This window comes from Tamandua tetradactyla, chromosome 22 (assembly GCF_023851605.1).
Source record: "Tamandua tetradactyla isolate mTamTet1 chromosome 22, mTamTet1.pri, whole genome shotgun sequence".
Lineage (NCBI taxonomy): Eukaryota > Metazoa > Chordata > Mammalia > Pilosa > Myrmecophagidae > Tamandua > Tamandua tetradactyla.
In genome coordinates this window covers 2652967-2679550 of record NC_135348.1, presented here as the reverse complement: position 1 = coordinate 2679550, position 26584 = coordinate 2652967, and the positions used below count along the sequence as shown (strand labels likewise).

The 26584-nt window shown below is 38.0% G+C and overlaps 1 non-coding gene across 1 annotated transcript; it reads left to right on the top strand.

The window, feature by feature from the left end:
- Positions 1–7785: 7785 nt before the first annotated feature.
- On the top strand, positions 7786–7894 carry LOC143666416 (U6 spliceosomal RNA). The gene has a single exon (XR_013167616.1). It is a non-coding gene; the product is annotated as a U6 spliceosomal RNA (small nuclear RNA).
- The last annotated feature ends 18690 nt before the right edge of the window (positions 7895–26584 follow it).

Sequence of the window (26584 nt, the reverse complement as noted above, 5' to 3'; positions counted from 1 at the left end):
AAGAATAGTAGAAAAGAGAAATCTTCCCAATAGGCAGAATTCCAAATAGTATATCTGGTTGTTCTTTTTGCTTCAATAGCCAGAGGAATGAATATATAGAGATTCATTATTTAAATGACAAATGATCTGGCCTTTGGGGAAAAAATGATTTGAAAAACTGTTGACAAGAAGATCTAAAAAAAGAGGTATCTGAATAACCGCATGGGATTATCATATATCTCATGTGAAAACTCATAAAGTGTAATCTCAGCATAGGAAGGTATTAAAATCATTTGGAAAATATAACTGGTTCTTTCTAAATCACTCAACATCTTATTTCAGCCACTTCCTGCTCTTACCTAGGGGGTTCATGAAGAAAGTGGACATGGTTCCAATGATGGAAACAAAGAAAGGAGTCATCAAAGACAGTCTGGGCACAGATACTGATGAGCACCAAACCTGCCAACAACAGAGAGCAACACTGAGTCCCTGACATGGCACCATTCCAAAAGTGGATCCAAAGGGCATCAGGCAGCAGATGGGTTATTTTGGGCCACTCCCATTTTGGAAAGAGTAGTCGTTTGTTCTCACTGGAATAGATACTTAGTCTACATTTTCTTTCCCTGCCCATAATATTTCTAAAACATCCAACATCCAACGTGGACTCACAGAATGCTTTCTTTATCATCATGGTATCACACAGAGCACTATTTCTCAACAAGAACTTCATTTTGAAAGCAATGAATTAGGAAAATTGGCTCATGCTTTGTGTTAGTTTGGAGTGATATATCCCAGAAAAACATGTTCTTAAACTTCATATTCTGTGGTTGTGAACTGATTATAAGTAGAAACTTTTGAGCCACCACGATCAGTACGGGTCTTAATCTTGTTACTAGACTCCTTTATAAGCAGAATGAAATTCAGACAGAAAGTCACAGAGGGAGCAGTCAGAAACTGAAAGTCAGCAGAACACAGAAGGAAAAGAGGAGAAGACATGTTGCCATGTGCATTTCCATGTGACAGAGGAGCCGAGCACCCAGGATCCCCAGCACCCAGCCCTAGAACACTGGTCTTTGGTAGAAAGCATTGCCCTGATGCCTTGATTTGGACTTTTCCATACTCAGAACAGTGGGCCAATAAATGCCCATTGTCTAAGCCTGCCCATGGCATGGTATTTGCTTTAGCAATGCAGACATTATAACACGCTCTTACCATTTTTTCCCATCACTATGAAACACTTGACTTTATAGGACGGTGGAATAGCCTTTGAATATTCAGTTACAGTTGCAACAACACTTTTCAGCACTTGGATAATTACCTCCCAGATGTGATTTATGCTTTAAATCCATTTTTGGAGTATGGGTCCAAAAATCAAACAGCAGATGGAAGCGGTTCCTCTCACTATTGCCTTTAGTAATCTATCAGTGAGATTTTGCTGCCAATTGACTTGAATTAGGGCTCTGAAGTCAGGAATCTCTGTTCTTATGGAAGGAAAGCTTCCACCAAGTGACAAAAGAATGGTTCCATTAAGCTAGAAGTTGAAACTGTCCCCCTGATCACTTTGTGATCCCTTTGTCAGTGATTCAACAGGCACACAAAAAAAATAGTCATTTAGAGCAGATGCTATCAATCCTAACTCACTGGGAGATTGGTTCAAAATTATGGTAAATAAGGTTAGGTACAGAATACAAAGATCCTGTGTGTGTAATGCCCATAAAGTCACAGAAATTTATATTCTTAAATATATCCATTGAATAAATTAGAAAAAGAAAAGCAAATTAAAACCAAAGAAAGTCTAAGAAATGGTACAATTAAAATAAGAGCGGAACGCTGGACACACAGGTTTGATTCCCAGTGCCTGACCATGCAAAAAAAAAAAACCAAAACCACAAAAGAGTGGAAATTAGCTTAAAAAGAACAAAATCAGCAAAGCAAAGATTTGTTCTTTAAAATGTCTGAAAAAATTGACAAATACCAAGTAAGACTAAGACAAATTAAGGCATTAATAATCTGTATTAGGAATAGAAAATGAACACTTCTACATATAATATAGATATTTAAAATGGAAATTATTAAAAGCCATTTTATGTTAATGAATTTGTAGCTTTAAATGAAAACGACATTTTCTTTTAAAATGCAGATTATCAGTTATCAAATCTGACTACAGAAAAAAAAAAGAAAACATGAATAGTCCTGTTTCTACTAAACGTATTATATCTGCAATTAAAAGCTTTTTGATAAAGAGAATGTTAGCTCTAAATGGCTTCTTTAGTGAATTCTAAAAAACATTTAAGGAAAACTTTACATATATATATGTATATATGTGTGTGTGTATATATATATATATATATATATCCAGAAAAAAATGGAAGATACTTTCAAGCAAATTTTTGAGGTCACCATAATTATAATTCTGATAATACATCAAAACAAATTATTTTAGGAATGTAAGGCTTATTTTAGGAACTGAAGATTAATTGACATTCAAGTATCACACAATTGGTTTATTGTAATAAAAGAATAAAGACAAAGAATTTGAAAAATTCTATGTTAAATTATTATTAAAAACTAAGGGAAGAAGAAATAGAAGGGAATTTCTATAGTCTTATAGGGGTATTATTTTAGTTTCCTAAAATAATCTAAACAGACTCTGGTACCAGGAGACAAGGATGCTGGCTATTGCAAATATCAAAAATGTGGAACAGCTTTGGAATAGGGTAATGGAAGAATTGTGGGATGTTTGATAAAAAAGATCTAATTTGCTTTGAAGATCTAATTTCTACCAGAGACTACTGGTAGAAATATTGAAGCTGAAGGTACTTGTGATGAGGACTTAGAAATGATGAATGTGTTATCAGAAACTGGAAGACAACCTTTATTTTAAAGTGGGAGAGAATTTGCAAAATAGAGTTCTGATGTTGGATGGAAAAGAGAATTTGAGAGTGATGAAATTGGATATTTGTTGAGGAGATTTCAAATCTAAATATGGACTATGGAAAGTGAGTTTGGGTTCTCCTTGTAGTTTATAGTAAAATATGAGAGGAAAGGGATAAGCTGAGAACTGAACTCTTGGTCACAAAGAAACCAGAAATTGATGGTTTGGAAAATTCTGAGCTTCGAGAAAGTGAGACCCCAAGAATAGAGCTCCGTGTGAGGCTGGAACTGAACATGGAACCAGTCAGCCATGTCAGTGAAGTCAGGACTGGAAATGCAGTGATCCAAAAAGGATTCATGGAAACTTCTTTTGTCTGATGGTTTGGACCTCTGTGTACTACATGTGAAGCCATCAAGTATTCTGTGGGATCTGTATAGAATGGAACCACTGCCTGGACTGAAAGGGACAGACTAAAGGAAAATATATTTGTGGGCAGAAGCATGGAAGCCAAGGTATGGACTGAAGACATCTTCTCAGGCCAAGTGAATGAGCTGACCCATTGTGTGAAAAGGGTAGTCTGCTCCAAAGTTTGAAGGTGGTGGGTCTTATACCCCACAGTTCAAGAAGAATAACACCACACCAGTGCTCTTAGAGTGTGGAACCTATTCTTTGGGGATTGCAGAGAGCCTGATTTAGAATGTGGAATCTTCACCCCAAGGTTTGGGGGAAGCATGGGAAAGAATGGAACTGCTACTTCATCAAGCCAAGAAGACAAAACATGGTTCCATAATTAACTCTCACACCTTAAAATCTAATGGAGTATACCCTGAAGGTTTTGGGAAGTATTTAATACCCATGGCCCTGTTTTCCTTCCAACTTCTCCCTATAAGAATGGGAATATTTATCCTATGCTGGTCCCTCCATTGCATATTGGAAGCAGATAACTTGTTCTCTAGGTTTCACAGGTCCACAGACAGACAAGAACTGTACTCCAGAACAGACCACACCTGTAATTGATTTTGATGAGACATTGTACTTAATATTGTTACTGAAATGACTTCAGGGTTTGGGATATTGTGCTGGAATGAATGTATTCACATATAGAAGGAACATGTCTTTTGGGGGTCCAGAAAGTGGAGTGTGGTGATTTGAAGCTGTATGTGTACCCCAGAAAAACATGTTCTTAAATCTAATCCATTCCTGTGATTGTAAACCCATTGCAATTAGGACTTTTTTAAAGAGGCTACTTCACATAAGGTGTGACCAATCTCATTCAAGATGTGTTAATCCTTTTATTGGAGTACTGTATAAATAGAATGAACACTAAGAGAGAAAGTCAGAGTAGCAAGAAGCTGAAATCCATCCATGGAAGCTGCAGGGAACAGTTTGCTAAAGAGTACCATCTGCTAGGTAAGCTTGGAAAGCACACATTTGGGGACCCCTTATAGAGACGTTTGGCACCCTTCCTTGCCTCCTCCCCAGGGCATTTTGGAATCTGTCTATTGCCCATTCATGGGTCTCTTGTTATGTTTTGGCTGGAAATTACTGACTTCAGAACGTCTCAATAGGGTGACCATTCTCCCAGAATTTGCTTTCCAGACAAAAGCACCTAGAGACAATGAAAGGAGGGTTAAAAACCTAAAACATCAAATCAAAAGCAAACAGAACGCCATTCCCAGAAAAGGAACAGAGAAAAGTAAGCTTTCTCCTGGGGGTGAAACAACTGCACAAACAGTGCAATCACAAAAATTATTCCATAAATTCAGGACCATAATCAGATGAAGAAGAGCTGAAAAAAATCTGATCACTTAAACATGGGCTATTCTAAATATCTAGATAGGTGTCAAATGAGAGTCTCAACACAAAGCCAATCTTCCAGTTTGCTTAAGCTGCAGAATGCAGTAGACCAGAAATGGATTGGCTTTTACAAAGGAGACTTATTAGGTATCATATTTACAGTCTAAGGCCATGAAAGCGCCCAAATTAAAGCATTAACAAAAGGATTCCTTCACTCAAGAAAGGCTGATCATATCCATGGTTTCTCTGCCATATAGGAAGGCACATGGTGACATCTGCTGGCCCTTTGCTCCCAGGCACTATTTCAAAATGGTTCTCTCAGCTCCTGTGGCTCCTCCTTGGGCATTTTCTATCTGCATCTCCAAACACCTGTGTCTTGTTTTTATCTCTCTGCTCTCTGTGTTTGCTCTGACCTCCCTCTTTTTCTGTGAGTTCTATTAAGGACTCTAGTAAATTAATTATGACCCACCTTGAATGGGCATGGTCACATCTCCATGAAAATAATTTAACCAAAAGGTTCCACCCAACAAGACTGGATAAAAAGAACAAGACTTCTCTGTTACATAACAGCTTCAAACCAGCATACCAAGTAACATTAAAACCCCAGGCATGAGAGAGAAACTGACCTCCAGAGTAAGCTCATCAACATAATCAGACGCCTGGATATGAGAAAAAATTACAAGCCATACTAAGAAACAGAAAGATATGTCCTGTCAATGAAACAAATGAAAACTTCAGAGGAGACACAGAATTTGGAACAACTAATCAAAGACATTCAAACAAATCTCCTAAATCTAATCAAGTAGATGAAGGAAAATATAGCTAAAGAGATAAAGGTCATTGTTCTAGTTTGCTAGCTGCTGGAATGCAGCACACCAGAGACAGATTGGCTTTTAATTAAAGGGGATTTATTTCGTTAGTTCTTCAGAGGAAAGGCAGCTAACTTTCATCTGAGGTTCTTTCTTACGTGGGAAGACACAGGATGATCTCTGCTGGCTTCTCTCCAGGCCTTTGGGTTCCAACAACTTTCCATCTCCTAAGGCCTGGGCTGAGCTGTGAGTTCTAAGATGAGGTATGCTGAGCTGCTTGGGCTGTGCTACATTGCACTCTCTCATTTAAGCACCAGCCAATTAAATCAAACATCATTCATTGCAGCAGGCACGCCTCCTAGATGACTGTGGATATAATCAGCAACAGATGGGGTTCACGTACCATTGGCTCATGTCCACAGCAACAGAACTAGGTGCCTTCACCTGGCCAAGTTGTTAACTGAATCTAACAGTTATTAAGAAGACACTGTGTGAGCATAAAGAAGAATTTGAAACTATAAAAGGAAACATCACAGGACTGACATGAATGAAAAACACAATAGAGATTAAAAGTACCCTGGAAAAATAAAGTTTCAGTGGCTGAGGGATTTCAAACAGAACTGAGAGGTTATCTGGGAGGTTATTCTTATGGATTCTACAGATATCCCTCTTTAGTTTATGGTGCATTGGAGTGGCTGAAGACAGGTACTTGAAACCGTTGAGCTGTGTTAAAGTAGCCTTGATTCTTGAAGATGACTGTATAAAGATTAAAATGTGGCTCTGGGATTGTGAAAACCTATGTTTGTTGCTCCTTTTAACCAAGGTATGCACAGATGAGTTTTAAAAAATAAATAATAGGGGGAAGAACAGTAAAATAAACTGGGTAGATGGAAATACTAGTGACCACAGATGAAGGGACCACACTTCATCACAGATAAGTGACCACAAACTTATCGCTTGACCTCAGTTCTTGGTTTAATGGAATACGGGGACAAACTAGTGTACTTTGGATTTATGTTTTTAATTGTGATTATCAGTCTATAAAGTTTTATTTCTTGCTGTACAAAGTGTGTTTCATGATTCTATTCCATTCAAATTCCTTGTAATCCTCAAGCCACAGTGTTACTCATACGATAACTAATTAGAAGGAAAATGAGATAGAATGAAACTGTCTCTAGTGGACCAAGACTAGAAAAATGATGAAGATAATGGACATCCTGACTCAGAGAGAGTGACATTTAACTAAACAAGTAACCCCACTCCAAGGGCCTTAAATGTGATTAAACAGCCACTCAATGAATCCCACTTCAATCAAGAAAGAAAACAAGCAGGAAAAATGACTGACCAACCATATTTAACTGTCTGAGCCTACTCGACTGCCTGGCAGGAAAAATCATTGGTAGAAACTGGTATGTTTTGGTCAACTATCCAAAGAAATCACTGGGAAAATGACCAAAATGAAAGACTATGTAAAATGTCCACTCACAGGAGGGGACCCTTTCCAAGAAGGGCTTTTGCATAGGACAAAACAACTGACCTGCAGGGTTTCCCAAGAAAATGGAACACAACTTACAGGGTGTCACTGATAAGCAACACCTGGTGATAAAACCAGTTTTTGTCCAATAGAGAGATCATCATAATGGCAAGCATAGAATACTAATCAATGGACATCTGCTCCCCACTCTGTAAGATGTCCCCTACCATGTAAGGTGGAAACTTAACATCCACAATCAGAATGTTTCCTCCGTTGCACGCCTTTACCACCTCTGAACCCCCTCATTCAACCTTTTCTGGGAAGCTCCCTTCTCCTTTCTGGATGGGATGCTGCCTGTTCATGGCTCTCTCAATAAAGTGGAGAGAGAGAGAGAAAGAATGGAGAGCTAGTAAACAGAACCAAGCATATATGGATATTTATATGACAGCAAGAATTGCAGGTAAATGAGGAAGAAGTAGATCACTAGGAAATGACCTACTTATTCCATGAGATAAAAGGAAAAAGTAAGGAATTTGACCACTTTCTTACCACATTCTCAAGAAGTAGGGAAAAAAGTAAAAATGAAAACCTTCCTATCAAGAGTAGTAGCATGTCTCTTATAGGAATCATACTTAGTACAGAGCTGTTAGTGTCATTTCTAGTTTTGAGTTGCTGTGCCATATAGATATAAACTATTTATGTATCTCCTTGTAACTTTGGCTACCTGTGTCACACCTAAGACTCAGAGATGGAGTTCTGCAGCTCTGAAAGTCAGTATTGCTACATACAACAACTGTTAAAGAAACTGAAAAAGAGGTCAGACTTCAATTAGAGAGAAGAATGAAGCTGATGCTGCTCACTTAGGCAGCCCAATATACTAAAATTGGAATGATACAGATAAAATTAACATGGCCCCTGCACAAGGATAACATGCAAATCCATGAAGCATTCCATATTTTTATAAGTCCTGGAACCCAGAGGGACCAGCTTCTCCAGAACATCAACTAGTTCTATCCCCTTGTGCTGGTTTGAAAATATTATATACCCCAGAAAAGCCATGTTTTAATCCTGATTCAATCTTGTGGGGGGCAGCTGTTTCTTTTAATCCTGCTTCAATACTGTAGGTTGGTATATTTTGATTAGATTATCTCCATGGAGATGTGACGTGCCCAATTATGGGTATGACCTTTGATTAGATGGAGTATGACTTCATCCATTCCAGGTGAGTTTATCCATTTACTGGAAGCCTTTAAAAGAGGAAACGTTTTTGGAGAGAGTCAGAAACTATAGAAGCCACAGAGCTGACAGAGCCCACACAGCCAGAGACCTTTGGAGATGCATAAAGAAAATGCCCCCAAGGAAGTCTTTGAAGAAACCTGGAAAGAAAGCTAGCAGGCATTGCCATGTGCCTTTCCAGCCAAGAGAGAAACCTTAAATGTCATTGATTTTCTTAAGCCAAGGTATCTTTACCTGGATGCCTTGATTTGGACATTTTTATAGCCTTGCCTTAATTTGAACATTTTCATGGCCTTAGAAGTGTAAACTTGCAACTTAATGAATTCCTTTTTAAAAAACTGAAAAAAAAGTACAATTATTAAAGCATGCTATCATAAATTGTAGCAAATGTTTCACCCCCATGCATGGATTTGGTGGTGGGGTGGCATTTGGAAATCCTGTATTTTATTCAGGGTTGTTCTGTAAACCCACAACTTCTCTAATAAAAAAATACAAAATTATTGGTCTGGTACACCCCCCCAAAAAAAGGAGTAGTAGCATGTCACCTTTGCCCTCCCTTTAGTTTCACATCTGGAACTATAAAAGAATACTGATTCCCAAGCTTCTTCCATGGAGAAGATCCAAAGGTAAAACCAGTATAGAGTATATTGAGATTTCCACTTTTCTCCAGAAAGTTCACATGTAAAGAAAACTTCTTCATTCATTCACTTAAATCAAAAAATTAAATAAAGTGGAATTAAAAGAATTCCAATAAATTGGAATTTAAAGATTAAGAATTTTGGCAGTATCAATAATTAGCACTTTAAAAATTTCCACATGGTGAAAGCATATCCTAAAAAGGACCTTCAATGACCCTTTTCTTTGTATGATGCTCACACTTGTGAGAACAGATGTAAATTATGAATGAAATATCACTTCCAGGATTGTTTTACATTATGCAACAAAATGGAGATTATCCAGGTGGGCCTAACCTAATCACAAAACACCTTTAAAAGCAGTTTTCTCTGCTTATGGAACAAGAGAGAGTTAAAGAGATTCGAAGCGTGGCCAGGACTCAATCCACTGTTGCTTGTTTGCAAATGAAGGGCAGGCCCTGAGAGCTGCCTCACTACAATGGTTCTGAGTCTCTGGCCAATAAGTCAGTGGAGACCTCAGCCCTACAACTGCATGGAAATGAACCCTACAAATAATCTGAATGAACTTGGAAGTGGATTCTTCCCCAGAGCCTTCAAATAAGAGACTATTCCATCCCATGTCTTGATTTTCACCTTGTGAAACTTAAGCATACAACCTGGAACAAATTCATCCAGAATTCTGGCCTACGGAATTAGGAGCTAATAAATGGGTGTTATTTTAACCACCAAGTTTGTGGTAATTTGTTACACAGCATCATAAAACTTTTATATAATTACATATTCAAATAACCCCTTTTTCAAAAGCATGATAATGTTTTATGTGTAGTGATATCTGTCGCCACTTTATACCTGAAGGTTTTCACAGCTATGCTTTTTATTTTAAAGGTAAGCTGCCATCAGGTACGGAGGTTTGGGTAGAGTGATACACAAAACTAAATCTATGAAAATAACAGGTTTAAGTAGTAAGCAATTAGGTAGATAGAATGATACAGCAAAGGTGGTAATATGTTGAAATTGGTAGATATGGGTATCTGGGTCGGTTTGGGGGTATGTTGGCATTCTCTGATGAAGTCTGTATTATTTTACAACTGTCCTGTAGGACTCTTCTGCACATAGAAAGGACTGAACAAGGCACTCCATGGTGAGACAAAAGCAGCATCTCCCTGTACCCTGTTGGCATGGAGAATGGTCATTAAAGGGCCAAGAAACCTCTGCATCCTTGTTTTTCAGGTTCAACATTATTAAAACTCTCTAATGGATTAAGAGTGACTTGCCCAAGGTTTCCTGGAAGGAAACATCAGAAGGATCTTCCCCAAGGGGGACTTCTTCATGAGTGCTGTGGAAGGGCTGCAGGGTAGAGGCTCTATATTGGGGTCCGTGAGTTCCCAGGGAGCGATGGCTCGAGAAAAGATTGTGTGTGGCTGACTGTGCCTCTGGATTCAGTCATGACTCAAGAATCAATTCCTGCCTGTGAGGATATAAACGAATAAAAACACATCTGGGAGTTCTTGGCAAGGATTAGATCAGCAAAGTTATCATGATGGCAAATCAGAATCCATCAACCTCTGTGGTATCATTTCTCACTAGAGACACACCGGGTGACAAGAGCAAAAACGAAAGCTGTCTGAAAAACAATGCAGACGCCCACACGAACATCTGATAATTCAGGGTAGACAGGCGAATTGCTGATAACCAGCAGGAAGGCATTGTGTGGGCAGTCAGAAATCTGAAAAACACAAAAAGGGGCAAAAACTTATTATTACCTCAAGGTAGTGAATCCTTTATACCAGTTACAGAATAAAGCAGTTCATGTTTGAAAAATATGCCAAAAAAGCGCTCAGTTAAAACTGCTGCTTTTGGGGACAACCAGGTCAGTGGGCCAAGCCCTTAATCTTGCGGTTTGCTCAAATGAAATTTATCGCCACAAAGGATAGGTTTATATATATACTTAAAATAAGGCCTAAGAGTCACCCCCAGAGAACCTCTTTTGTTGCTCAGGGTGTGGTCCTCTCTCTTTCTCAGTAAACATGACAAGCAAAATCACTGCCCTCCCCCTCTCTACATGGGACATGACTCCCAGGGGTGTGAACCTGCCTAGCAACATGGGACAGAAATCCTAGAATGAGCTGGGACCCAGCATCAAGGGATTGAGAAAACCTTCTTGACTGAAAGGGGGAAGAGAGAAATGAGACACAGTGAAGTGTCAGACGCTGAGAGATTTCAGAGTCATGAGGTTATCCTGGAGGTTATTCTTATGCATCATATAGATATCCCCTTTTGAGTTTAAGGTATGTTAGGCTAGAGGGAAGTGCCTGAAACAGTAGAGCTGTGTTCCAGTAGTCTTGTTTCTTTAAGATGATGTATAATGATCAGCTTTTGTAATGTGACTGTGTGATTAGGAGAAGCTTGTGTCTGATGCTCCTTTTATTTATGGCATGGACAGATGTGTAAAACATGTGGATTAAAAATAAATAAACAATAGGGGGAATAAATGTTAAAGTTAAAAATATATATATTGGGTATGAACAGATGCATAAAACACATGGATTAAAAATAAATAAATAATAGGGGGAACAAATGTTAAAGTTAAAAAAATATATATTGGGTAGCTGGAAATTCTAGTGGTCAATGAGAGGGAGGGGTAAGGGGTAGGATATGTATGAATTTTTTCTTTTTTCTTTTTATCTCTTTTTCTGGAGTGATGCAAATGTTCTAAAAAATGATCGTGGTGATGATATTGTGAGCCAATGATTGTACACCATGTATGAAATGTTTGTATGTTAAGAATGTATGTGATTGTGGAAGATGGCGGCTTAGTAAGACGCGCGGATCTTAGTTTCTTCTCCAGGACACCTACTAGGGGAGTAGAAACGATACAGAAAGCGCCCAAAGCCACAACAGAGATAAAAAAGACAGCGTACCCCATCCTGGAATGGCTGGCTGGCTGAGAGAAGCAGCTCGGGTGAGATCGCCAAGGCGCGCTGGCCTTACCGGGCGGGGCGGGAAGCGGCCGGAGTTACTCCCTTCCCCCTTCCCGGGCTGGCTGGGAGAATTGGAGAGGCGGTCCCCTGAAACCAAGGCGACTGGCGCCCACACCACGCGCAGCCCCCAGACCAACTGAGAGAATTGGATCGGAAACCCCCAGGCCGCGGAGAACGGTGACCCCGTGACTCCCGGGGAACGTGCACTCTCTCGGGCGGGCCGCTGCCGCTGGCGCCCTCCCGCCACGCTTGTTGCCCAGGGCCGACTAGGAAATTCGGACGGGCTCTTTCCCTGGCTGCGGCGACCAGCAACCCTCCCTGCGTTCGGACCGAGGGCCGGCTCAAGCCGCTTCGGCTAGCGAACCCCCAGGACGGCGAGAGTTTTCCAAAGTTTAAGGTCCCACAGCACCTTTTACTGGTGGGACTCGCAGACAAACATGTGCCACGAGCGCCACCTACTGGGCAGGATAAGAAAAACAGAACCCAGAGATTTCACAGAAAAATATTACAACCTTGCTGGGTCCAACACCAAAAGAAATCTGAATAAATGCCCAGACGCCAGCAGCAGAAGATAACTGTCCACGCTCAAAAGATTGAGAATATGGCTCAGTCAAAGGAACAAACCAATAGCTCAAATGAGACACAAGAGCTGAGACAACTAATGCTGAATATACGAACAGAAATGGAAAACCTCTTCAAAAATGAAATCGATAAATTGAGGGAGGACATGAAGAGGACATGGGCTGAACATAAAGAAGAAATAGAAAAACTGAAAAAACAAATCGCAGAACTTATGGAAGTGAAGGATAAAGTAGCAAACATAGAAAAAATAATGGATAGCTACAATGATAGATTTAAAGAGACAGAAGATAGAATTAGTGATTTGGAGGATGGAACATCTGAATTCCAAAAAGAAACAGAAACTATCGGGAAAAGAATGGAAAAATTTGAACAGGGTATCAGGGAACTCAAGGACAATATGAACCGCACAAATATACGTGTTGTGGGTGTCCCAGAAGGAGAAGAGAAGGGAAAAGGAGGAGAAAAACTAATGGAAGAAATTTTCACTGAAAATTTCCCAACTCTTATGAAAGACCTAAAATTACAGATCCAAGAAGTGCAGCGCACCCCAAAGAGATTAGACCCAAATAGGCGTTCTCCAAGACACTTACTAGTTAGAATGTCAGAGGTCAAAGAGAAAGAGAAGATCTTGAAAGCAGCAAGAGAAAAACAATCCATTACATACAAGGGAAACCCACTAAGACTTTGTGTAGATTTCTCAGCAGAAACCATGGAAGCTAGAAGACAGTGGGATGATATATTTAAAATACTAAAAGAGAAAAACTGCCAACCAAGACTCCTATATCCAGCAAAATTATCCTTCAAAAATGAGGGAGAAATTAAAACATTCTCAGACAAAAAGTCAGCTCTGCAAGAAATACTAAAGGGAGCACTAGAGTCAGATACAAAAAGACAGAAGAGAGAGATATGGAAAAGAGTGTAGAAAGAAGCAAAATCAGATATGATATATATAATACAAAAGGCAAAATGTTAGAGGAAAATATTATCCAAACAGTAATAACACTAAATGTCAATGGACTGAATTCCCCAATCAAAAGACATAGATTGGCAGAATGGATTTAAAAACAGGATCCTTCGATATGCTGTCTACAGGAAACACATCTTAGACCCAAAGATAAACATAGGTTGAAAGTGAAAGGTTGGGAAAAGATATTTCATGCAAATAACAACCAGAAAAGAGCAGGAGTGGCTATACTAATATCCAACAAATTAGACTTCAAATGTAAAACAGTTAAAAGAGACAAAGAAGGACACTATATACTAATAAAAGGAACAATTAAACAAGAAGACATAACAATCATAAATATTTATGCACCGAATCAGAATGCCCCAAAATACGTGAGGAATATACTGCAAACACTGAAAAGGGAAATAGACTCATATACCATAATAGTTGGAGACTTCAATTCACCACTCTCATCAAGGGACAGAACATCTAGACAGAGGATCAACAAAGAAATAGAGAATCTGAATATTACTATAAATGAACTAGACTTAATAGACATTTATAGGACATTACATCCCACAACAGCAGGATACACCTTTTTCTCAAGTGCTCATGGATCATTCTCAAAGATAGACCATATGCTGGGTCACAAAGCAAGTCTTAACAAATTTAAAAAGATTGAAATCTTACACAACACTTTCTCGGACCATAAAGGAATGATGTTGGAAATCAATAGTAGGCAGAGTGCCAGAAAATTCACAAATACGTGGAGGCTCAACAACAAACTCCTAAACAACGACTGGGTCAAAGAAGAAATTGCAAGAGAAATTAGCAAATACCTCGAGGCGAATGAAAATGAAAACACAACATATCAAAACTTATGGGACGCAGCAAAGGCAGTGCTAAGAGGGAAATTTATTGCTCTAAATGCCTATATCAGAAAAGAAGAAAAGACAAAAATTCAGGAATTAACTATCCATTTGGAAGAACTGGAGAAAGAACAGCAAGCTAACCCCAAAGCAAGCAAAAGGAAAGAAATAACAAAGATTAGAGCACAAATAAATGAAATTGAAAACATGAAAACAATAGAGAAAATCAATAAGGCCAGAAGTTGGTTCTATGAGAAAATCAATAAGATTGATGGGCCCTTAGCAAGATTGACAAAAAGAAGAAGAGAGAGGATGCAAATAAATAAGATCAGAAATGGAAGAGGAGACATAACTACTGACCTCACAGAAATAAAGGAGGTAATAACAGGATACTATGAACAACTTTACGCTAATAAATACAACAATTTAGAGGAAATGGACGGGTTCCTGGAAAGACATGAACAACCAACTTTGACTCAAGAAGACATAGATGACCTCAACAAACCAATCACAAGTAAAGAAATTGAATTAGTCATTCAAAAGCTTCCTAAAAAGAAAAGTCCAGGACCAGATGGCTTCACATGTGAATTCTACCAAACGTTCCAGAAAGAATTAGTACCAATTCTCTTCAAACTCTTCAAAAAAATCGAAGTGGAGGGAAAACTACCTAATTCATTCTACGAAGCCAACATCACCCTCATACCAAAACCAGGCAAAGATATTACAAAAAAAGAAAACTACAGACCAATCTCTCTAATGAATACAGATGCAAAAATCCTCAATAAAATTCTAGCAAATCGTATCCAACAACACATTAAAAGAATTATACATCATGACCAAGTAGGATTCATCCCAGGTATGCAAGGATGGTTCAACATAAGAAAATCAATTAATGTAATACACCATATCAACAAATCAAAGCAGAAAAATCACATGATCATCTCAATTGATGCAGAGAAGGCATTCGACAAGATTCAACATCCTTTCCTGTTGAAAACACTTCAAAAGATAGGAATACAAGGGAACTTCCTTAAAATGATAGAGGGAATATATGAAAAACCCACAGCTAATATCATCCTCAATGGGGAAAAATTGAAAACTTTCCCCCTAAGATCAGGAACAAGACAAGGATGTCCACTATCACCACTATTATTCAACATTGTGTTGGAGGTTCTAGCCAGAGCAATTAGACAAGAAAAAGAAATACAAGGCATCAAAATTGGAAAGGAAGAAGTAAAACTATCACTGTTTGCAGACGATATGATACTATACGTCGAAAACCCAGAAAAATCCACAACAAAACTACTAGAGCTAATAAATGAGTACAGCAAAGTAGCAGGTTACAAGATCAACATTCAAAAATCTGTAGCATTTCTATACACTAGTAAGGAACAAGCTGAGGGGGAAATCAAGAAACGAATCCCATTTACAATTGCAACTAAAAGAATAAAATACCTAGGAATAAATTTAACTAAAGAGACAAAAAACCTATATAAAGAAAACTACAAAAAACTGCTAAAAGAAATCACAGAAGACCTAAATAGATGGAAGGGCATACCGTGTTCATGGATTGGAAGACTAAATATAGTTAAGATGTCAATCCTACCTAAATTGATTTACAGATTCAATGCAATACCAATCAAAATCCCAACAACTTATTTTTCAGAAATAGAAAAAACAATAAGCAAATTTATCTGGAAGGGCAGGGTGCCCCGAATTGCTAAAAACATCTTGAGGAAAAAAAACGAAGCTGGAGGTCTCGCGCTGCCTGACTTTAAGGCATATTATGAAGCCACAGTGGTCAAAACAGCATGGTATTGGCATAAAGATAGATATATCGACCAATGGAATCGAATAGAGTGCTCAGATATAGACCCTCTCATCTATGGACATTTGATCTTTGATAAGGCAGTCAAGCCAACTCACCTGGGACAGAGCAGTCTCTTCAATAAATGGTGCCTAGAGAACTGGATATCCATGTGCAAAAGAATGAAAGAAGACCCATCTCTCACACCCTATACAAAAGTTAACTCAAAATGGGTCAAAGATCTAAACATTAGGTCTAAGACCATAAAACAGTTAGAGGAAAATGTAGGGAGATATCTTATGGATCTTACAACTGGAGGCGGTTTTATGGACCTTAAACCTAAAGCAAGAGCACTGAAGAAGGAAATAAATAAATGGGAACTCCTCAAAATTAAACACTTTTGTGCATCAAAGAACTTCATCAAGAAAGTAGAAAGACAGCCTTCACAATGGGAGACAATATTTGGAAATGATATATCAGATAAAGGTCTAGTATCCAGAATTTATAAAGAGATTGTTCATCTCAACAACAAAAAGACAGCCAACCCAATTACAAAATGGGAAAAAGACTTGAACAGACACCTCTCAGAAGAGGAAATACGGATGGCCAAGAGGCACATGAAAAGATGCTCAATGTCCCTGGCCATTAGAGAAATGCAAATCAAAACCACAATGAGATATCATCTCACACCCACCAGAATGGCCATTATCAACAAAACAGAAAATGACAAGTGCTGGAGAGGATGCGGAGAAAGAGGCACACTTATCCACTCTTGGTGGGAATGTCAAAGGGTGCAACCACTGTGGAAGGCAGTTTGGCGGTTCCTCAAAAAGCTGAATATAGAATTGCCATACGACCCAGCAATACCATTGCTAGGTATCTACTCAAAGGACTTAAGGGCAAAGACACAAACGGACATTTGCACACCAATGTTTATAGCAGCATTATTTACAATTGCAAAGAGATGGAAACAGCCAAAATCTCCATCAACAGAAGAGTGGCTAAACAAACTGTGGTATATACATACGATGGAATATTATGCAGCTTTAAGACAAGATAAATTTATGAACCATGTAATAACATGGATGGACCTAGAGAATATTATGCTGAGTGAATCCAGCCAAAAACTAAAGGACAAATACTGTATGGTCCCACTGATGTGAACGGACATTCGAGAATAAACTTGAAATATGTCATTGGTAACAGAGTTCAGCAGGAGTTAGAAACAGGGTAAGACAATGGGTAATTGAAGCTGAAGGGATACAGACTGTGCAACAGGACTAGATACAAAAACTCAAAAATGGACAGCACAATAATACCTAATTGTAAAGTAATCATGTTAAAACACTGAATGAAGCTGCATCTGAGCTATAGGTTTTTGTTTTGTTTTGTGTTGTTTTGTTTTGATTTTACTATTATTACTTTTATTTTTTTCTCTATATTAACATTCTATATCTTTTTCGGTTATGTTGCTAGTTCTTCTAAACCAATGCAAATGTACTAAGAAATGATGATCATGCAGCTATGTGATGATGTTAAGAATTAATGATTGCATGTGTAGAATGGTATGATCTCTAAATGTTGGGTTAATTTCTTTTTTTCCGTTAACTAAAAAAAAAAAAAAAAAAAGAGAAGGGATAATTGGAGATGAAGGGATACAGACTGTACAACGGGACTGGATATAAAAACTCAGAAATGGACAGCACAATACTACCCAATTGTAATGCAATTATGTTAAAACACTGAATGAAGCTGCATGTGAGGTATAGGTTTTTTGTTTTTGTTTTTTTTGCTTTTTTTTCTTTCTATTATTGTTTTAATTCTTATTCTGTTGTCTTTTTATTTCTTTTTCTAAATCGATGCAAATGTACTAAGAAATGATGAATATGCAACTATGTGATGTTATTAAGAATTACTGATTGTACATGTAGATTGGAATGATTTCTAATTGTTTTGTTAATTCTTTTTTTAATTAATAAAAAAATAAAAGAAAAAAAAGAAAAAAAAAAGAATGTATGTGATTGTATGTTGTCTTATCAATGATTTTTTTTAATTGTTGCTTTAACTAGTTGCTTAAAGGTATTCATTCCTTCCAGCCCTAATCTTCTGCATAGATTACACTGATGCTGACTAGAGGACTGCTAATTTGCAACTGATCATCAAAAGCTGCATGTGTGTTATGAGTATGTGGGTATATCTGTGTTTCCATGGCTTCCAAAAAAATTGATGTTTAAATACCATTTTTGCATTTGTCACCTCTTACAAGATCATCATAGAATAGTCCAGGGGACAAGTAAATGAATGGATAGATACATGGATGGATGGATGGATGGATGGATGGATGGATGGATGGATGGATGGGTGGGTGGGTGGGTGGGTGGGTGGGTGGGTGGATGGATGGATGGATGGATGGATGGATGGATGGATGAACCAGCTAGCTGGGAAGAGACTGAACAATGTTACCCGACAGATGCACACAGGCACTTGCACAAACACAATATCTCACCTGTTTGTTTATTAAATCACTTGGTGACACTTCTAGATAGGTTTCTCACCTTCCAAACAGGATGCCTGTGTTATCATCTACACACACCCAAGGTCAGTCAGTCCCAGTTCTCTCAGTATATTAGTCATCTCCCTGTTCAGCCAATGCAATGGACTTGGAGCTGGAGCACCCCACCTTCTCCTTCAGGATTGAAGCACCCATTCCTTCAGTGACAGATGACAGTGAGTGGAGGGGAGTGCAGGGACTCCTTCAAGATGAAGGAAACTTCACCTTGAACTTCAAGGTGAAAACTGCCTTGCCCAGGGTTATAAAGACCCAGCCCTCCTGCCCAATTCAGGATATTTTGGAAAAGTTCTCGTATCCCCAGAGCTCCCCATATGATCAGCGAAAGCCTGTGTTGTGATTCCTATTGCCCGATCATGCTTCCCTCTCTCTCTACTTGGTGCTGATCTTGAGAGGTCTGCCTAATAAACTTTGTGCATGAAAATCATCACTTCACGGTTGGCTGCCCAGGGAACCAGACCAGTGACGCAACAGGCAGCGAGGTAGCACTTTCTTATTAGTCAGTGAGCTCTTGTTTTACAAACCAGTCCAAAAAGTAAGAGATAAGGAAATTAACCAGACAATGAAGGCAAAGTAACCTAAATACATTATATAGAAATGTAGTTCATTTTCATCCTAATCAACTCAAAGATATTTTTGTACCCCACAGTTTTTTAAAAGAAAGATTATGGGTTTTATGTTTTTAAAAATTCTATCATTTACTTATAGTCAGGGCTTGAGTAATTTTCTTATGTTAAAAGCATAAGCCTCTAAGTGAATTTTCTTGCTGAAATTTTTTTAATGTCCACATTTTCCAATAAAGGCAATTAATTCTTTTTCCCACATTTTGAACTCTTCATGTCACAAGGAAGGCATTGCCAGCAGGAAGAAGGAAAAAAATAGACATAATCAATGATGTTATTTTAATATTTCAGTTGTACTTTAAGCATATTCATTTACCTTTGATGTCTCCTGCAAATTAAAAGACGAAAAAAGGACTGATGTTCTGAATTCTGTAAGGCAAGCAAATAAAAGATCTGCTCCAGTCCTCATCAGTGCTAAACCCTAAAGGCAGTTTTGAGCATATAAGAAGCTCTTAATAAGTACTTGCTAAATAAATAAGTGAATGACTAGATTTTGAAATATATTCTTACATCTTGGAAGAGAAGACTCCATAGATATTAGTTTGGAATGTATTTTCCTCATCTCTAATAAAATTAATAGTATTCCCTTTCTTTTTTTTCCATATTTTCAACATGATTAATGATAGGTCATAGATAGGGCTGTATTCTATATTCTGAGAGAAAGAAGCATTGTCTTATTTTGACCTCAAAGTTAGAAGCATAGCCAGAGGTAGAAATCAACATTGGATGAGAGAGCATAGCTGTCATCTCCAAAGTGAGACAATTAGTTTGTTTAGTACTAGTTCTTGCCACAATTCCTCTATCCTCCATTCTTTAATCTGCAACAATAGAAATTGTAACATAGATGAAGAGATGGAGAAGATTCCATTTGCATTCTTCCACTCCTTTAAGGAACATGACTACATTTCCAGTGGAACTCAGACACTGCACTGGAGATGCAAAAATGAACAAAACAAGGCTCAAAGACCTCACAGTCCAAAGATAAAAAGACAAAAGTTCCACATAAATTAATAAAAGCAAGGTTACAAGAGAGGTACAGAGAAGAAGCCACAGAGAAAGTCATAGGGGAGGCCAAGTGCCCAGGATGGAGGAAAAGTCTTCCTAGAAGGAAGAATTAGGACTCATCCAGGCATGGGGTCAAAGAAGGTGTTCTAAACAAATGCAGAAGGTTATGGAAACAATGGTAGTGGGAATTCATAGGAAGGAGTAGACGGTGAGGTAGGAGTTGGTGATGGCTGGAAATGGAAGAGGAACAAGCTGTAAAGGGAGAAAAGAAAATAATTGTGAGAGAGAAATTCAGGAATAACTGATATGGCAAAGGCTAGGGCAGGGGTCAGCAAACTGTTGCAAGCCTAATCCATCCCATGGCCTTTGTTTAAGGTCCATTTTTAAGGGATTGATGAACAAAAAGAGAGAGAGGAAGAAAATATTCCAAAATCACTTATCCAATAAAAGATTAATGTCCAGAATAAACAAAGAAATCCTTCAAATTAACAACCAGAAGACTAGCAACTCAATTTTTAAAATGGGCAAAACACTTAACAGACATCTCTCCAAAGAAAATATGCAAATGGTCAGAAAGCACCTGAGAAGATGCTCAGCATCATTAGCCATCACTGAAAGGCAGATCAAAGCCACAATGAAATACTATTTCACATCCATTAGTTGCTATTAAAAAAGTGGAAAATAAGTGTTGGAGAGGATATGGAGAAAAAGGAACATTTATTCATTGCTGGTGGCACTGGGCAAAATGCAACAGGTGTCGTGTAAGACAGTTTGGTAGTCCCTCAGAAGGCTAAGTATAGACTTACCATATGATCTGCTAATTCCACTATTCCAGAACTGAAAGCAGGAACTCAAGCAGGTATTTTCACACTGATGTTCATAGCGACACTATTCGCAATTGCCAAAAGATGGAGGCAACCCAAGTATCCATCAACCGAAAAATGGATAAATAAAATGTGGTATAGACATGCATAAAAAGGAATGAAACTCTGATGTATGTGATACATGTATCCGTATCTGACACCTGAAGACGTAATGTTGCGTGAAAGAAGCCAGACACAAAAGGACAAATACTGTATGATCTCACTGCTTTGAAACAATTAGAACAAGCAAACTAATAGAATCAGAATCTAGATTAAACGTTACAAGAGGGTGGGGGGGGATGGGCAATGGGAACTTAAGGTTTAAAAGGCACAGGGTTCCTATTTGGAGTGATGGGAATGCTTTGGTAATGGACGGTGGTGATGGTAGCACATGTCGTGAATGTAATTAGCAGCACTGAAACATGTAGCTGAACATGATTAAAAGGGGAAGTGTTACATCGTACATATGGTGACAGAATATAAATTTTATAAAACTCCATGGAACTACACTACACGAACAGAGAACACTAAGTTAAACCACAGAGTTTAATTAACAGTACAATTATAAAAATACACTGTGATCCATCATAAATGTTTCTCACCAATACAAGGTGTAGGTGGTGGGGTGCTGTGTGTTATGCATGATTGGTCTGTAAACCCACAACTTCTCTAATAAAGACAAAGAGAGAAAGAAGACACCTGAGGAGAAGGACATGGAGGGGGACAAGAAAGAAGAAGAAGGAGAAGGAAAAGGAGGAAGGACTGGGAATGGGAGGAGACAGAAACTGTCAAGCCTAAAATATGAACTATCTGGACATTTAGGGAAGCAGCAGGACTGTTTGAGGATGGGAGGACAGAACTGAGCTGTGTTTTGTGCATGTTGAGTGAGAGGTGGAAATTTGGGGAGGTAATTAGGTTTATTGATCTCGAATTCACAAAGGGAGTTTGTGCTAAGAAATAGATTTGGGAGTCAATAGCATAGAGCTGGTAAGTTAAAATCAGAGGTGTGCTGATAATTTTATCTGAAAAAGTCTTTAGGGTGTGAGGAGACTATATCCAATTAATAACATTTAGGAGTGGGTGGAAGAGAAAGCAATAACAGAGAAGGACGAGGAATAACCAGGAGGGAAAAAAAAGTATAGTGACATCATAGAAAACAAGGAAAAAAAAATGCATCAAGGAGAAAAAGCCAAATAAATCTGTACAATTTACTTGCTATAATATTATATCTTGGACTTTTTAATTGTTATTTGTATCACAATGTTATTTCTCTCTTAAAAGTATTCTTATCAAAAAGTAATTCTTGCACATAATTTAAACACCCATACACACAATACATCCTCATGCCACTCTCCAAGTATAACTGCTATTAGCTATGTTGTGTTTTGGGGAGGGTTATTTTTCCTAGAAGTTTCATGGGTAGGCCAGCATGCCCATATATTTTTTTTTAGGATCATCTTATACACCATGCTCTGTACTTTCCTTTTTATTTAATAATAAACTTTTGCATTATAAAGATGATCATATAAATATCAGAAGTGTTAATGTACATTTGATATTTATTGTATAAATGTGCAATAAATTTTTGTCCCCTTTTTGACCCATTCTCTATCATGGTCATCTAAACTATTTCCAATTTTACAAGGCTGCAGTGAGCATCATTGTGTATAAACGTTTAATTGCTTGTACAAGTATATCTGAAGGGACCAAATCTCCAGGTTGGTATTCCTGGATTAACAGGATATGTGCATTCAAATTTTAAATAGTTAATTTCACTATTAACTATTTCACATAGTTTCAAAACCACTTCAAATATTGCGTGAAGTAATATTCCCACAAGTATGAGTTCCTATTTCTAATGCTCACAGCAAGGGCCAGATGTATTTTCCCTAGATTCAAAATAGATTTGTTTCCTTGGTTATCCAAAACATGACCCAACACCCATTGACCCAATTTGGCCCTTGCCTCTCTATGTATATTTTGGTTCCCAAGTGCTAGTTGCTGAGCACGAGTTCAGTCTCCAGGCTTTTAGGGACGATGCCAATAGTTAGGGATTGAGAACAGACTTTTGAGGTTATTTGGTGGTATTATACTCAAAAATACAAAAATGTCTAAAACATGTAAATCACTCCTCCCTCTCCCCTCTCTCCACCAGTTTCCCAAGGTATATGTATAAAGAAGCATTGCCAAATGGAAAACAAAGACCCACTTTAGTAACTGCAGCTGGAGACCAATGATCACAGGGACAGATTTCTGGAAGAGGCTTCATGGCTTTGCCAACCATGACCTCTTCCCACACTGTCTCTGTCTCAACCCAAGTCTGCATCTTAGGTGAATCTAACCATCACATAGGGCTGTAGGATGAAAAAAATTGGTGGAGAGAGCAAGCTGATTAAATGTGTTGATGGAGTCTCTCACCCAGTCACACAAAATACAAAAAAGGAAAGAGGAAAATATTTCTGGACTTGCATGAATTTTTTACTTAAAGCCATCTTACCCACAGTGAAAATAGTGTAAATAATGCTCTGGAATCTCTATATCAAAACAACAGCACTCCACCTTAGGTGAGTGCTTGCAGGCACATGGTAAAAACAAAGCAGAGATGCCCTCCTTCTAAAGCTATTAAACCATGACCTAAAAAAAACTGCACACTACATCAGATTAGAATATATTTCCTTGTCTCTTTCTGGACGAATTAAAGTAGTATCATAATGAAGGTGTAATTATATAAACCACTTTTTCTTCAGACATTACTTCTTTATTTTTTTATTCTCATATATAACTTTTATTAAAGTGTAGCATATCTCTGCTTTTACAAAGAGAAAAGGAAAATACATTTCATATTTGGATGAAGTTGACTGAACTTCATTCTGAATTTTAAGGATAAACCTCACCCTTGAAGCACTAGGCCTATGAGTGAACATGTTGAACAAATTTACTGCCAATTCTAATTTTTTAGAGATCTATTGCCAAAGAAGATGTTCCAAAGATATAATTATTGTGATTTTTTCTAGAGGCATGAAGAATATAGCTAAAATAATGGTGCGATTTTCTGTAGTCATGCTTTTTCACTACTCTCTGCCTTCGCATATGCCCTAGCCTGTTGTTCTGAATACTCGTCCCTTTCCTTGTCCACCTGAGAAGCTCCTACTTATCCTTCAAGATTCAGCACAAATGTCCCCTCATCTATTGTGCTGGTTTGAAAATATTTCAGACCCCAGAAAAACATATTTGAATTCTGATTCAATCTTGTGGAGGCTGTTTCTTTCAGCCCTGATTTAATAATGTAGACTGGAATCTTTTGATTAGGTTATCTCCATGGAGATGTGACACAGCCAATTGTGGATATTAACTTTTATTAGATGGACATGTGACTCCACCCATTCTAGGTGGGTCTTGATTAGTAGAGTCTTTAAAAGGGGAAGCATTTTGGAGAATTGACAGAGCCTAGAGAAACAACAGAGCAGACAGAATCTTCACAGCAAAGCTGACACAGATGAGGACACATGGAGAATAGAGACACAGATGTTTGGAGATGCTTGGAGCCCAGCAGTCATCACCAGGAAATGTTAAGCAAGTCAGAACCTGGAGGGCCAGATGCCAGCCACATGACTAACCAGCTAACAAAAGTGTTCCTAACCCATGAACTTTCCTTGAATTAAGGTAACCTCTTGTTGGTACCTTAATTTGGACATTTTCATTTCCTTAGAACTGTAAACTTTTAACTTATTAAATTCCCCTTTTGTAAAAGCTGTTCCAGTTCTAGCAGTTCTGGCAGCTTACAAACTAACACATCTATGGAGCCTTTTCCCCACTCTCTCCTTTCTTATTCCTACTTAGGCATCCATCACATTGAAGGGAAATCATTTATTCCTTTCCTGTCACACCCGCTAGATGTGACGCCTTGAAAGTATAGTTTGAGCTTTAGTCATTAGTGTGTGTCCAGAACTTAACATGGTGCCTGGATCATGAGTACACAGTAAGTATTTTTAGACTAAGTATAGGGAAAACATCAGTCTTCTTCTTATACCTCTGACTTATTCACCTGAACCAGAAATGATAAGATAAAGAAATTTATCTCAAGGGATTTCTTCTAGGTGAAAAGACTTCCTGGAGGAAGATGACTCAAAACTAGAAAGTCCCATAGCATAGAAAGGTCACAATATTGGAAAATTGATGCCAGAATAAAAATTTCAGGAATCTTAGTGCCTTCTGGGCACCTAATGACAACCTAAAAGAAAAGGAAAGATTTCCATTTTGGGGGTACACCCTGAGCACCTAGATCCAACTCTTTTTAGTGAGTTTCAACAATTCACTAACAAGGTATATAAATGTACTAACAATACTTGCCTCTTTTTGCTTTTAATAATCTCTAAGCCTTACTAGCAATCAAAGATGATCATCGGAAAAGAAAATCAGCACTTCTGCTTAAGAGTTTTTCTGTAACTCTGTAGCTCATTGAACTTGCTTTTTTTGGCCTATCGATTTCCTGCATCAGCGCCTGCTGATAAGTACTTTCACCTGATGTTAGGAAAGTCAAAAAAACACAATAAAAGAAATTTGTCTTCTTGTTACAGTACCATGGTGATCTGCATTGCAAGTTCCACTTCACTTTGCAAATGTGATTTTTGTTTCTTCTTGTGATTGTTTTTCTTTTTCTCAGTCACGCTTTTAAAATGAGAGTGGGGAAAAGGTTCCATAGAAGTGTTAGTTTGTAAGCTGCCAGAATGCTATGTACTAGAGCTGGAACAGCTTTTACAAAAGGGAAATTCAATAAGTTATAAGTTTACTGTTCTAAGGAAGTGAAAGTGTCCAAATTAAGGCACCAATAAACTAATAAAAAATATTAGTTTTATTCACCTAAGAAGGCTTCAATTTTATTCACCTAAGAAAGCTTAAATTTATTATCCCAAAATAGGATTATGCCATAACACAGTAGCCACATTGACAGACTTGTAATAAAATTGTTAAATTAACTTTTTTCTTTGTGCTAATATAATAACATTTTTTCACAGAAACTTTATTGTGTAGAGAAGGAACAGTTGTCTGCCATTAAAGTTTAGTTAGAAAGAGGAGGAGGTGGTGAGGAGGAAGTCTGAAGAGAAGATATTGGAAAACACTTCCTACTGGGGATGGAACAGATAGAAGATAGTGCAATGGTCAGATATTTGCCCAAATTTTATGCTTTCTAATCTGTTGAGACAGAGAAAGAATGAGACTTCACAAGCTGCCACTCCCTCTCTGAGCACAGACACATCGAAATAAACTTGGTAGCACAGTGTCATCAGGTAGGATTTAAGAAGTTTAGCTTTCTTAAGTGTTCTAGTCTGCTAGCTGCTGGAATGCAATATACCAGAAACGGAATGGTTTTTAAAAAGGGGAATTCAGTAAATTGCTAGTTTGCAGTTCTAAGGCTGAGAAAATGTCCAATCAAAAGTATCCAGGGAAAGATACCTTGGTTCAAGAAGGCCAATGAAGTTCAGGGAATCTCTTTCATATGAGAAGGCACATGGTGAACACAGTCACGGTTTTTC